This window comes from Pteropus medius, unplaced genomic scaffold (assembly GCF_902729225.1).
Source record: "Pteropus medius unplaced genomic scaffold, Ma_sr-lr_union100, whole genome shotgun sequence".
Lineage (NCBI taxonomy): Eukaryota > Metazoa > Chordata > Mammalia > Chiroptera > Pteropodidae > Pteropus > Pteropus medius.
The window spans coordinates 2,601,994-2,617,418 of record NW_024344240.1 but is presented as its reverse complement, the minus strand read 5'-3'; the positions used below and the strand labels follow the sequence as shown (position 1 = coordinate 2,617,418).

Sequence of the window (15,425 nt, the reverse complement as noted above, 5' to 3'; positions counted from 1 at the left end):
ACGCTGTGATGTGTTTGTCCCCTGGAAAAGAAGCAGCTGCTGTGGCAGGAATCTCACTGTTCTCCCAGCCAGCATTTGGGCTGGAGCCTGGCCCTTCATGTTTCTGTCCCCACTACCTGAGGAAGACCTTGCTTTCCTCCAGATTCAATTTCTTCACCCATAAAAATGAGGAGTTGCTCATCTTAAGATTATTTTTCTGTTGGTTTTTTTAAGTGTAAAATTTTTACTTGACATTTTTTAAACTGCGAAAGTAATTCATGCTTATTTTAGCTAATGAGACAGGTGCGAACAAAATAAAACTGTGGAAAGGCGCTGATGATTTCTCTCTTTCCCCCTCCACTCCCAGCCTCCTGATATAGGCTGAGCACACAGCCCGATGTGTATCCTTTCGCCCCCTTCTCTTTGTTCATATGAACATAAATAAAGAGGAATTTTGTTTGTACCCAAATTTATTTATAATATATACGTTATTCTGCAACTAGGCTTTTGTTTTTTTCCCCACTTAAAATGTTGTTTCGAAGAACAAGTGAAAACTCTTAGTAAACTGTAGTCACCACTCTTCAAGGCTTAGACTTTAAGTATTTCGTTTGTTAGATCAATCAGCTTACTCTCCCTAACATCGATAAGAGATCAGCCGAGTGAAGGAATAGGTAAGTTTACTGAACACAAATGAAGTCGGTAACCTTGCTGCATAAAATGCAGAGTTGTCCCATCTGCCCAGCCCGATGCAGAATGTGTCATTGTGAGCAGTGGCACTGGGGAAGAAGAGAGCCAGGGTCACCTAGTCCCTGTGTGTCCTCAGAGTCAAGCACACCGCAGACTGTGGGACGAGATGGGAGAGATACAGGGAGAATTAATGACTAGAACAATGAATTTAAGAAGGAATAAATGAAGGTACAAACAAGACTACAAGCAAGGACCGTTACTTGAATCAGTGCTGTGGTGAGAATCAAGAAGAAAGTCATAAGGGGAAATTGGGAATTTTCTCTCAGACATCTGGGGATGCATTTGAATAAGCAATGAGAAAAAACTGCTGACGCACCGAAGGCTGGTGGCAAGGGACCTGTAATTGTTTCACCAGCCAAGGGAACTCCAAAGCTGAACTGGAAATCAGACTTCTCTTTTACTCTCTTACATTAATACAGTTTAACATAATTCTTTGAAACTTCCTCAGGGAATCCTGCCTCTGGAAGCAGCTGACTCACAAGCTGGATGCTTTAGTTATATTTTTTTATCTTTCTCTATATCTCCATAAGCTCTTGGGCTTTTCTAGTGTAACTTCCTTATTCTAGATGCTTCTAGACTCTGCATGTTGAATTAACTGCTTATCTGCAAACTGCATGTTAAAGATGTAACGTCCAAATTGCCCAAAACAGACTTATAGAGTCTCTAAGAATATTTCCTAACATATTTACACTTGCTATTTACCTATTAGTCATGCTAAATAAGTGTGTTAAGGCTGGCTTGATAAGGTGATAGACAAGTAACCTATCCATTATTTATACAAGTCTGGAACCTTCAAATCTGATTATTATCTACTATCTTTCCTCCCTCTGATTTCGTGGACTTAATATTCTACATAGGAACTGCAGAGTTAGACTATTTGGACTCAAATCCTGACTCTAAAGCACATGAGTTATATATAGGTCATGGAGTAAATTAATTGACTACCCCGAGCCTTGATTTTCTCATCCCTTAGTTGGAACTAATAATATCGCCTATCGTAGGATTGTTATGAGATTTAATTGATATACATTCAAAAGTACATAGCAGAAGGTCTGGCACATGGTAAACACCAATAAAGGTTTGAAAATGAGCCTTTAAAACTTGTTATTATTTTATGAATTGTGTTTGTTAATCATTAACTTATTTTATACTTAATACTCAGAAACATGCAACTGAGTATACAAGCTAAGAAAATTAGGAACTAAAACTAACATCAAATGTAGGGTTGTTTTTGTCTCTTTGTTTGAGGTCATTGGTGATTTGATTGGGATGCAAATTCTGTTCTGAGATAAACCCTTTGAAATATTGAAAATAGCTGGAAGGACACCTGGGACCGACCCCCTCTACAGACCCCAGCTTGTTGTCAAGTCTTGTACCAAAGAGCTGTAAATACATAGCTATGTCACCGTGAACATCACTCTGTTTAAAGTCCAGGAAATGGTGATTGTGCTGGTGCAGCAAAGCAGGCAAGGGAAGGTATAAAGCAACACTCCATGGGATAAAAACAGATAAAGCAACACTACACCAGGACTGAGAGTCTGCTCTGGTCTTCTAAGAGACAGCAGAAAATATTTGGGGTGGTTTTTCCATGAACAGAGCCATCCACACACAGGATAGCCCATAGCTAGCTGATTCTCATGAAAGCAGTTTTCAGTACAGCTGGTTGAAGTTAGGGTGGTTCTGGATAAAGCTACTCATCATCCTACGACTGTGAAAAGGCAAGCCTTTCTCAACCTCTGATTACCAAACTGTAATCGTTCCTGGGTACTCAGCAGGCAGGCCCAACTCTGGTGCATGTAGCACCCAGCAGAACGAGCTGCTAAAGAAGTTCTAGTCCACAACAGGACTAACCCCATAGCTCTCAGTCAGTTTCTCTTTCTTTCTCTGGAAACAAAACAGTAGGAGAAGCTATCGCTGGTTCTTCATGTTGCAGTTAAATGTAAAGAGACAGCCAAATGCGACTTTATTCCTCTGTGGTCATGCTAGGATGCTTTGATTCTGGAGTGAAATGGAAAGACTCAGCCAAGGTGGACTCCTACGTGAGGTGAGGATCTTACAGTGATAACTTCCTGCTGTGGACACGCAGGTTGCAACACCACACCCACAACTGAAAATGTTGGGTTTTCGTCAAGAAATAGTGTTCGAATATTGGAAGAGGATTTTCTTTCTTGGGAAAAGTGTGGAATGGATGATTCTACCTCAGTGCTAAGTGGGTGATTCTTTCTACCAGCTTAATTTTATTTTCCTTCAAAGAATATTTCCAGTCAGCCTTAAAAATAGAGTGGATTATGTTCAACTTTTTAATTAGAAGGAATACAAAACCTCGAGGATTTTTCAGTAATTTAAACTAATGTCGATAGAAATACACATACATATGGGAAAATGAAGATTACATATGTTCTAGCATAACCTTAATTCATTTGTTCAATGGCTCCTCACTGAGCCTCTTCGATGTGCCAGATGTTGACTTCGATGCTGGATTTGCAGAGTGCAAAGGAAATGTGATCACTGAGTCACAGGGACTGGGGTCCCCAAAAGGAGAAAGTATAGAACAAAGAAATATGTAATTAAAGATATAGTCAATGCTGTGAAGAACAGAAAAATAAATCAGTGTAGTTTGCTACAACTAAAAATTCTCCTTAGCTAAGCTTCCTCTTATTAGTCTCAGTTGTTCAATCATTTTCTTTTTAAAGCCTAATTTATAACCAGTACCTGGTTTTCAAACTGCTGAAGTTCCAGTGAGGAACCATCTATAACTTGAATAGGGTTAGCTAGAACATGGAGGAAAGCAAGAGATGGAGTAAAAATAGGCCACTGGGACAATCATACAGTGAATTTTCATAATTGAAAAGCATCTTTAAAACCCATAATGAGCTGTGTGTGCTCTGGAAGACCTACTAAAAGCAAAGGAAACCTGCTTATCATTGGTCTTCCTTAGCCTATTCTCATGAGTTAGGTGAAACAAGAGGCATTTAAAGAAAGAACAGAGGCTTCAATTATAGGAGGCAGTGGTCAAGGAAGACAGAGGTAGAAGCAGCCACAACCAACTAGCACGTTGTCCTCCCAGGATGGAAGTGCTCCTTCAGGAGCGCTGGCCACGGACGGGTGACTAGGAGGGAGCTGTCTTGGACAGTGAGCTGACTGCTACTGGTCTTCAGGATCCACCAATTGTACCTAATGGGACACTGTGAGAATCAAAGTAGATGAGGCCACCTCCCCACCCCAGCTGTGACACCAGGGCTAAGAATTTACTTCCTTAGTTCATATACTCCTAAAACTCAGATGAGTAAGTGTCTAACTGCTTTAGTTTTAGCAGAGATCAGTGACACTAAAAATTAAAACATTCTTGAAGCCAGACCATATAGAAAATTATCTAATTCACAGAACACTTTAAATTAATGATGCTCATCGGCTTACTCAAAACAAATTCATTATGACTTTTACATCTTTTCTAGGGCAGGACAAGCATAGAAATATTCTTTGGGGAGTTATCCTTTCAAGAGACACCTGCTTGCCTTTCTCATCTAATTATAAATATCTTTCAAAGTGTAATCTGTGCAGTATTATATAACTGTGCTTAAAAATATTTTTCAATAAGGGGATGGCTGATAATGGGGAGTGTGTCCTACATCTGACCAAAGGCATGTCAAAAAATACAGGTACAATTAGAAACCTGTATGGGAAAATTGGAAACATAGCTATTCTCCAAGTTCTACAAAATGGACATGTGTGTACTGCCCACATAGGTTTTATATAGGTTCTAGTCTATTAGTTAGTTACCAAAAGTCTATTTGTTAGTTACCAAAACACACACACAAGCAAAGCCTGATGTTTAACAATACAATGGGTAATAGTAATTTTCCTTGCATAATTAATTTAATGGATTTTTTCTTTTCAGAATGATTTATCTTATCTAGATTCCCTTAAAACACTACTCAGGGTTTTCTCTCTTTTCCCCTGGCCTCTTGAGAGAATTAATTACCTAACAGCTAGGGGAGCCATTCCAAATAATTTTACTGACTACACAGCTACATTTTCCAAAAATTACCAAGAACGCTTCCTTTCCACCACTTAATAGTAAACCACGTTTGACCAAAGTGTCTCTCAGAGAAGAGTGGACTGAACCGAGATGGAAGTGTAACACGAACAATATCGAACGATTAGAATGATTAATTTCTCAATATGAGAACACTCATTTTCTGTATGTAGAAAAGGTGTCTGATTTACAAATCAAGAGTAATCTGCAGAGACTTGGAAACATTTATCAAGATTTTATAAGATTATTTTGTGAGGTTTCAGAGTGCAGACCATCTCCATCTCTACTCATTTCTCCTCGCTTGCATGCATGCGTGTGCACGTACATGCTTGCATACCTTGTATAAAGCCACCTGGAACCATACACAGCTATACCTGTTGAATCATCTCTCATGATAGGCAGGACTAACTAGCAAATTCATTAATTAGCTCCTGTGTTTTTTCCTAAAAGTTGTCAGCTGTAATCATTCCTTTGTTTTCTCAAATTGCCTGCCGTTATTATTAGTGCCTCTCTGTGAATGCTTGGCCTCACCGAGGCTTTACACTTCCTGCAGAGCAAAGCCTCCTCCTACCGAAGCCTTCTCTGTGGGCAAAGCATAGACTTTTCCTTGGCAAATGGCTGTGCCTCGGCATAGAGTCAAAAACCAAAAGACTAATTCCTAATTTGTTTGTTCTACATCCCCAGCAGCAAAGAACCACAGACACAACCATGTTAGACACCAAAGTAGTTTGAACTAACTTCTATGAAGAAGTTATAATTCACAGACAATTTATTTCTGGTCATGCAGCAGTAGAAGCTTTGCTAACTACATAGCAGTGTATATAGATTTGCCTTTAATTACTTTTAAAACTATATGTTCTCCTACATCCACTAGTAATCAAATATCATAGCTATAGTATATACAACATTGCTTTAGTTATTTGTGTTCTTGTGTCTTTCCCGTGGCCAAACTGTGTCTCTTTCAAGGGAGGCTACCCACACTTCATCTTTGTGTCACCAATACCTTCACCTGGACACAGTGGGTCTCATTAGATAATGGATGGCTAAGAGCTAGAAGCACATATGAGTTACTCTGGAAGATTTGGGTTTTCTTCAATTGAGACTATTCACATACGGGAAATGCCCATAGGATGTATCCAGGAGGTTGCATCCCTATATTTTATGCAGTGCAAATGCACATGTCTCTTTTTCTTTGCCACAGGCTCCTTAACCACATGGATATTAAGAATGTACAGTTGTCTTTTGAACAACTCAGAGAGTAGGGGGGCTACCCACACCCACACAGTGAAAAATCTGCCTATAACTTTGGCCCCTCCCCCAAACTGTAACTACAACTAGCCTACTGTGGACCGGAAGCCTTACCAATAACATAAACAGTTGATTAACACTTACTTTGTATGTTAGAAGTATTATATAATGAATTCTTACAATAACGTAAGCTAGAGGAAAGAAAACTTTATTGGGAAAATCATAAGGAAGAAAAAAAATATATATATATATATATATTCCTTACTACTCAGCACCACCTCACCCTCCAATCCCTCGGCTCCGCCCCACACTTCAAGGGCACTTACTTCCTGGCTCTGTCCCTTGGCCTTTCTCTCAGTAGTAGACTCATTTAGCCTCTTTGGCTTCTTTTATTCCCTCTTTCACTCACTACCCCATGTCTGCACTGCAGAGTTGAGAGCCTGGAACCAACCCAATGAACAAGAAAATCTTTTTTAGAGGTAGGTGGAGATTGCGGGGAGCAGTAGAGAGGAGTTGTGTGGGTGAAGACAAGAAATAGTCCAATAATATTTTTGTCTCTGTTACAAGTGCAATTGGACTAGGAAGTGAAGAGAAGCTGCCAGGGCTGGTAGAGAATCTTCTTTGCCATCCTGGGACGTGGCACTAGATGCTATGGTGCAAAGAGCAGTGAGCACACAAAAGCTGTTTCTGAGCACTTAGCCTAAGCTGGGTGGGCTACCCCACCCCCTCGCCCCACACAGAACAGAAATCACAGGTCTCGGAAAAGGGTTCTCGGTTCTCAGCCCTGCTGGAACATGGCGACCCTGGTCATTAGAATTCTTGCTGGTCATTCCTACAGGAGTTTCAGCTCCCTGTTTACCCACAGAGGGCCCACCTGGATGGACCACATACATCTTTCGTGGCTGTGTGTAGAGCTATATTCATTCAGCAGACTCCTTAAGCTGACTTGTCCCTGTAAGGTTCAAATTCATTTTCCTGAGGAATCTAAAGATCCATTGCTCTTAAATTTCATAGTGTGAGTTTCCAATCCACAGGCTAAAATTCAGTATCAGTCAGAGTTCAACTAGGAATACAGAAACCACTATAAGTATTTAAAACCAAGATAACTTAATTTAATACAAGGAATTGACCATACCACAGAAGTGATGGAAAATCTGAGAAGCCAAACAGGGATGATGAGGCAGGCTAGAGAGTAGCAAGAACAGGAAGCATGGACCTACCTGAGGCTGAGAGACAAGGAATTACTGGGGCCCAGGAATGGGACCCACACGGGCCTGTCCGGATGAGCAGGGAGCTAGGAGGAGGGACCACCCAAGGTAGAATCACAGGGGGAAAGTGCCCTGGCTTCTCCCCTGATCTACCCACCTCAGAAGTTCCGTCAATAATCCTCAATGGCTGAAAAGGAGCCTGGGAGATGTGTGTGTGTGTGTGTGTGTGTGTGTGTGTGTGTGGTGGTGGCAGGGGGGGAGGCAGGGTTGACCCCTGCCCTCAATCCCAGAGCAGGAGAGGGTTAGCGACAGACCCATCCTGTGGCAAATAGGACCAGGCCATGCACAATCTCTGTGAGTATCACTGACAAAAATAAGGATATGAACTAAAGACAGACACGGCCGTGCAGAAACAACCTGGTCCCATGGGCATGCTGGACATGCTTCCACGGAGAGGGGAAAACGTGAGTAAAGGCTTAAAAGAGGGACATGCAAGGTGTGTTCCAGTTGCCAGGCACTGGGATTACACACAGCGATCTACCAAAGCCTCACAATTACCTACAGGATTTTACTAGGAGCAAAATGGGCTCAGAGAGGGGAAATAACTTGCCCAAAGTCAATCTCTATGTAGCATTGGAACCCAGACTCCCTGAACACAAAGTTCCCATTGACCACACTCACCTGAAATACAATGTTGCATTCCCTAGGTGCCCTTAAGATGTCGCTTTTGGTAATACCAGCAGAGGGACAGAGCTAGTGGCGATGCAGGGGAAGTCTGCAGTCCGTGCTATTCTACCTTCTATGGCAGGCCTCTCGCCCACAAATATCCTGCCAACATTCCTCCCTCACCACCAGCTCACAGACGCACACACAATTCAAACTGGTAGCAGTTCCAAATCTGCTCTCAGGCAATATGAGGCCTTACCCTGACAGGTGGCATCTTTATTTCACCAGGAGCTAAAGCTCCACGCAAAGGAACAATTCTTTAATAATGGCTTTGCCAGTTCCAGGATGGGGTGGAGATTGACTGTCTCTCCACAGTTAACACCCTAAAAGTCACAGCTAACTTGTGTACTAAGAAGGCCGGCTTTTGAATTGGTTTGTAAATTTAAATGCATTTTATCCTAAGTTTGGGAAGTCTCATTAATAAGCAAGGAAGAGAAACCCTAAAAAATAGACATATATATCAATCGCCTGCTGGAATCTATGGTGTGTGTGTGTAAGGGGAGGAGGAAAGAAAGAGCAAGATAAAAACTTTTATTCTGGGTTAATATTCAATTATAGAACTATAGCTAATGGGTAAAATGTTAACATAAGTTAAAGTAGGAAAGGAAGATAACATTATAGCATCCCGAATGTCATATAACTTTCGAGAATCTTTTCTGTCAAGCAATAAATTTCTCATTTCTTAAGAACTCCACGGAGGGATTGTGGTTAGGACAGCAGGTTTGACTTACGGGGACATAAAAAGACACATTCTTCCTCTTGGTGCTGATTAAGATGATCCCTGATGAGGTCATCCTGTAAGGACATGTGTGTGTGTGTGTGTGTAACTGATATATCTAAAAGCACTGTTTTTTTAAGACATCAGCTAATTCCAAATGCCTCTAATCTAAAATAGAACACTTTAATGCTGTAATTTTCGACAAATATAACATTTTTTGTTGGTATAAAATATAAAATACTAATAAGAATTTGTGTTACTAATAAAAAACATGGAAAGCCACTTTCCCCAAGGCATATTATAATGGTGGTGGTAAATTTTCTCTAATAGAAAATATCTAATTTTTTTAGTAATAATCTCCTCTCCCTTAGCCCTTAAATTCCCAAAGATTCTCAGAGCTGAGTTAAAACACAAACAGTAGAATTTTAAATTTAACAACTCCTATTCGGCGAGCTATTATTTTCTCTGGGATCAATTCTATCATTTTTTAAAACTACCAAGATAGGCTGTTCATTTTGTGAAAAACATTACTCTAGTGTTTCTACTGGTGAATACTTATTCAGGAACTGATTGGGCTTTGAAAGCTGTGCCTTTAAAATAGCACTCGGGCCAATGCGATACGTAAATAAGTGTATAAAAACTGTTGTAAAGTCTACACACCTGTCAAAACCGTTTTGCAGATGACTTTATGAATCATAAATATATAAATGCATCAGATCTCCAGAGATGCTTCGATCAAACGTTAAGTTTCATGGAACCACTGGGGTACTTTGGTGTGATTTAGTGAGAGTTTTCCTTGGTTGGTGGAGTGTTTATAAGACAATATAGACCCCGTGCAGCATGGGAGACAGATGAACAATAGTTTTTCAAAGAAAAAGGAAAAATAAAATTCCCCCAAGGGCGCTTAATTGCCCTCCATGTTCAAGGCATATTTTTTTCCACCCAGCAAAGCAGCAAAGTCATCTTTAAGCAGTAAAAGTAGTAGTCTCTGTGTGTGTGAAGCGACTCGACACGATGAAGGGTTTCGTTTAGATCCAGCCTGGCTCTTCTCCTGGCCCCAGGTCCCAGTGACCTGCCAGCCCTCTCTACAAGCTCTGCTACTACCAGCATCCTGCTCTCGAGAGGACACCAAATCGGTGTTCAGTGTGTCTCCATTTAAAGAAAGATTATGCTCTGTGCTAACCTCAGACGAGCGCAGGTGTCACTTAACCTCGAATGGATGGTGGTATTGTTTCGTGAGACCCCAGAGCACAGAATATTGCCGTGATGCTGCATGAGACAGCACATGAAAAAGTTCCTGCTAGATGCTAAGTGCTCTTTCCTCAGCTATTAAATCACCTTTACTGTTTTTAATTTTTTAAAAAATTATACCTATTAAGACTTTTTATTACCTTTGCTTATTACAAATTTAGTTATAGACCGAAGACATGTGTGTGATTAAAAGCCTAACATTTGCCAAAAGGTTTGCGTTAAATGACATTTTTCTTTCCTTCTACCATGCTTCTTCTCTACGAAATAGCATGATTTTGTGAGTTTAAACACTAAGTGACGGGTTGAATCATATGAAGTATACTCTGTCTTCTGGCATTGATTTTCTGTGCAAATCAGTGATTCAAGCACTCTGGGTTTCTCCATGAATTGGCTTGTAAATTATGAACAACAATCATCTATTTACCACTTAGGTGCCCTCAGGGAAAATTGAAGATGACGTATTGGGTATTCACCACAATGCATTTGCTATTTAACAGTCAAAGATAAACCTTTTTAAACATCACTGTGGTTAGAGAAGCTAGAAGTGATTTTTATGGCAAATTAAGTTTCCATTGCTTGAGCTCAGCTCCACTGACTGAGAGTGACCAGGCTGGATGGATTTGATTCCATCCCTTCTCTCCTCTCCTCTCAGAAGCTGTCGCCTCCTTGGGTACGTCGCCTCCTTGGTCATCTCGCCTGGCCAACAATGAGATGGCCAAAGCCAAGGAAGGATGCAGTTCTCCTATTTGGAGCTCTATAAAGTAGGAAGTAAAAAAAGCAAACAGAATTATCTTGGTTTGCCTGTTACTAAAAGCTTTCCTACAAGGCTCAAGACAGATACCGATGTAATCAATATATTCTTTAAACTTATAGTCACATAGTCCTGTTGTTTTAGCAGAAATTTGACAGGCACACAACATGAGATAATTTTAAAAATCTATTTATCTTTCTTCCTCCCTCCCTCCCTTCCTTCTTTCCTTCTTTTATGTTTTTATCTTTTTAAATAGAGATCATCTGTAAGCTTATTCTTAGAAAATAGTGGAATTAAGCAAAATGTAGGGGCTCCTGGTGGCAAATAAACTCTTGAAGACTCTCAAACACAGTCACGTATATTTATTCATCACCAATTCCTTTGTTAGCTCTTTTATATAAGGCTTTTTTATTTGGCCTCTACAGGACATCCAGTCTTCCCCGTGATCGTCATCTCTGGTTATCTAAACTGTTTATTAGCTCTGCTCTGAGGAACTACCATAGACGCAGAACCTAAACTCTGAATTCTGTGTCTTCCCCTCAAACAAAGCATTACTATCTCCTTTGCTGCCATTGGACGATGAAATGACTGAAGACAAAAAGTGCATGTTATATATCCCTGTGTTCCTGCATTTTACTCATAAGAGGAGCTCAATGACAGCTTGTTGAATTGTTGAACAGAATGGAATATAAACAAGATCATCGAGGAATATTATTTAGGTTGCAGTTAAGGAAGGGTCTGGGCCTGATCTGCTGGTCTGGGTCAATCTAACAGAAGGCCAATTTCACTTACTATGGTTACGAGAATTGCTGAAAGGTTATAATTGTTTCAGGATCTTCAGATAAGACTTTGTCCTCTAGCATGCCCTGCTCTGAACCTGCATGAAAAAACCCAAGTCCTTCCTAACCTCAAGAGAATACTGGGTTGGTACAGCTTCTCAAGTCAACAGCATCTTCCAGGAGCATATACTCGAAGAAAATTCATAGCTTATAATCAGTTGAAACCTTTGCCCAGCTGCCTTCCTAATAAGCACTTTCTCTCCTCTCTCATATATGCTGCTGATATATATATATATATATATATATATATAGTGCATTTGGATTGTAACTGCTATTGCATGAGCTCTCCATTTCCTTGCAAATAGGTGAATATGTGACTTTCACACTAATGACTTCCACATGGTATAATAGAAACCCATCACCATGAAATATAGCATTTTTAGAAGGCTCTCTTGCATCAGTGAAGCCCATTTATGCTGCTGAAAATGTTTTTACTGTCTGCTTTGATGTGGGAAATGGGTGTCATTAGTAGGACATGCACGAACTGAATAGATAAAGCCTAACTTCATGCTTGTGTCTTTATGCCACCTGCAGACCTACATACATGCAGTTATGCGAATGAGTGGGTGCATTCTGCCAAGGCTCAGAAAGACACTCCGAGCTACTAAAGGGAAGGACACAGAATGTCTAAAACACAGCTCGTGGGCTTATCCTCTCCTTTATCAACTTTGCACTTGGTTTTCAGAGGAGCCTTCAGAGATGGGAAATTTGCAGTTAACCTGTGAATTTGAGTAGTCCTGTTCTAATACTCACTAAGAGCAGTAAAAGGTGATAAAGGAGGAGAATGAGAGAGGGCAGCCAATATGAGTAAAGCTTCTCCTGCTTCCCAAAGCGATGCGATTTTGAGATCAGGTGCGTTTTGAATTGTGTTGTGAAGTATGTTAACTCGCAGGCATTATAAATCTTAGAAAATAGCACTGATAAATGCTTCATTATCTAGCAGGAAACTCTGCCAACAGCCACCAGTGACATCTGTATCTGATTGTCAAAGAAAGAGAGTGAAAAGAGTTTTGACCTATCACGTTGCTCTTAAATCCCGATTGAACACGAGGATGCTTGAATAGTGCCGGTGTGAAAATGAAGCGCAAACAAAGTGCCCATTAAAAAATGAAGTATGTTCCTAAAATGGATTGTGAATCACTTACTGGTACCTAAGACTCCCAAAGAAAATAAAGAAGAGCCCTTAGAATGTTCTACAATGTATCTTGCCCTTAAAATTTACCTTGGCATGTTTTGGTTTAACATTCCACGTAAGGCAGAAAAGATAATCCTTAGAAATGCTTCTATGAAACCTAAAAAAAAAATGGCTACTCCCATTTTGGAGAGTTTTGAAATAATTGCAATAATCATATTCTATAATTTTTATTTTAAGATAATTGTAGATTCACATGCAGTTTAAAGGATAATACTGAGAGATGCCGTATGGCCTTTACTTAGTTTCCGCCACAGAAAACATCTTGCAAAACGATAGAGCGATATCACAACCAGGATATTGACCTTGATACAGTCAAGATACAGAACACTTTCATCTCCACAAGGTTCACTTACGTTACGGTTTTATAGCGGCACCCACTTCCTTCAACCCCCACCCACTCCTTAACCCTGACAACCACTAATTTGTTGTTTCTATCATTTTGTCATTTTAAGAATGTCATATAGTAAATGGAGTCATACATGTAACCTTTTAGGATTGGCCTTTTTATCACTTAGCAAAATTCTCCAGAGATTTATCCGAATGGTTGTGTATGTCAGTAAATGTTCCTTTTAATTGCTGAGCAGTATTCCATGGTATAAATATACCAATTTGTCTATGATTATGCTACCCTGAACAAGCCCGATCCCGTCTGAACTCGGAAGCTAAGCAAGGTCGGGCCTGGTTAGTACTTGGATGGGAGACCACCTAGGAAGACCAGGTGCTGTAGGTGTAAAAAATAAAAAAATAAGGGGTTGTAAACTGACAAGGTCCTTGTAATCTGTGAGGTCAACCAAGTATTGCCTCACCTAAAAAATAAAAATAAATAAAAATAAAAGATACCAATTTGTTTAACTATTCACTCATTGAAAGATATCTAGGTTGTTTTCAGTCTGGGATTATTGCAAACAAATATGCTATTTTTTCTGTAGTTTCTCCTTTCAGCTGTTTCACATGAACTTTCATAGAGTAAAAATCTTTAATTTTAACAATATCCAATTTATTATTATTTTTTTATGTTATGGATTATGCTTTTGGAGTCAAGTCTAAAAATTTTGCCTAGTTTGAGATCCTTAAAATAGTCCCCTATATCTTTTTCTAAAAGTTTTATAGTTTTATGTTTTACATTTACACCCATGATCCATTTTGAGTTAATTTTGTGTGGGGTGTGTGGTTCAAGTCAGGTTCTTTTTTGTTTTTGCCTATGGAATTCCAATTGTTCCAACATTATTTGTTGAAAAGCTTTCTTTCCTCCACTGAAATGCTTTGCACCAAGACCATTGATGTGTCTCGGCGTCTTGTTTATTTGAGTTTACACTGTTTGGTGTTTACTTAGCTGCTTCGATCTGTAGGGTTAAGCCTCTTGTCAAATCTGGGAGTTTTCGGCCATTATTTCTTTGAGAATTTTCCAGTTCTGCCCTCTATCTCCTCTCTTTCCAAGACTCTGATGTCACAAATGTTAGGCCTTTTGTTGTAAGCTCGACAGGTCCCTAAGACCCTGCTCATTGTTTTAAGGTCTACTAATCTCTCTATTGTTCACATTAGGTAATTTCTATTCCATCTTTCAGTTTATTGATTCTCTGTCTCTTTTCTTCTGTGGTTGAGAGCATCTACTGAGCTGCTGCTTCTCTTTTTTTTGTTGTTGTTATTTTATTTTTCAGTTCAAAATTTCATTGGGTTTTTCTTTATATTTTGTATTTCTTTGCTAAGAGTTTCCATTCTTTTCTAAGATTTTCTATTTTTTTATTTATGTCAAGTGTGTTCATTATTGTTTGTCGAAGCATTATTTGTGATGGCAAAGTTAAAATCTTTGTTAAGTAATTCTAACGTCTCTGTCATTTGGTATAGGCCTCTATTAATTGTCATTTTTTATTTAGTTTGAGGTCTTTAGGGTTGTTGGTATGAAGAGTGGTTTTTAAATTTTATTTGGACATTTTGTGTGAGTGAGAAATAAATATTTATAGTTTTAAGTGATGAAAAGCAAGGGTCGTATGTTATATCACATAACATAGCCTTTCTTGAATGAGAGAAAATAGTAAGAGTATGTCTTTAGCAGTGGGAATATAGGTATTTTTTCTTTCTTCTTTCTTGTCTTTTTGTGTTTTTTAATTTTCAAATAATTTTTCATCTATTTTTTACTTTTTTAGAATAGTATTTTTGTAGTGAGGAAATAAAATTGATTAAAAATAAACTGGAGGGAAGACAAATTTTATGATTAGAATATATTTATAATTTGAACCGATGTTACATTTTTACTGATACTTGCATAAAATGTGCAAGTATTAATATCATGTTCTTGAACCTAGGGTATGTCTTTGATAAACCATACTCTTTAATTGCAGAGAACTCTGAAAAAGAAGTGTTACATCGTCACTGAATCAAAGCTTACCTTCCTGAGTTAGTTTGGCTCCAGCCTCTAAGAAATGCACCTCTTGGAGGGCGGTGGATCCCCTTGGGGTCCTGGGAGAGATTTGGGTGACAGACAACTTCCCCTTTACCTGCAGTTTGCTAATGAGACCAGGCAACACCACCACGATGAGGAGCATTGCTCATAACAGGACTGTGTTTGCTAATTTTGCCTCCCTCACCTTTCCCTTTGCGTAACACACACACACACACACACACACACACACGCACGCACGCACAATGCCATTATTAATAACTAAGTCAGAACATTTGCACATTGCCTTTGTCACACAGGAAGGCCTTTCATTTGAATTTTATAGAAGA

General features: G+C 39.4%; 1 protein-coding gene and 1 pseudogene across 1 annotated transcript in view; both read left to right on the top strand.

The window, feature by feature from the left end:
- CLVS1 (clavesin 1) overlaps positions 1-15,425 on the top strand; it is a 120,428-nt gene that overhangs the window by 79,568 nt on the left and 25,435 nt on the right. The gene's annotated exons all lie outside the window — the stretch shown is intronic.
- On the top strand, positions 13,310-13,428 carry LOC120607650 (uncharacterized; annotated as a pseudogene).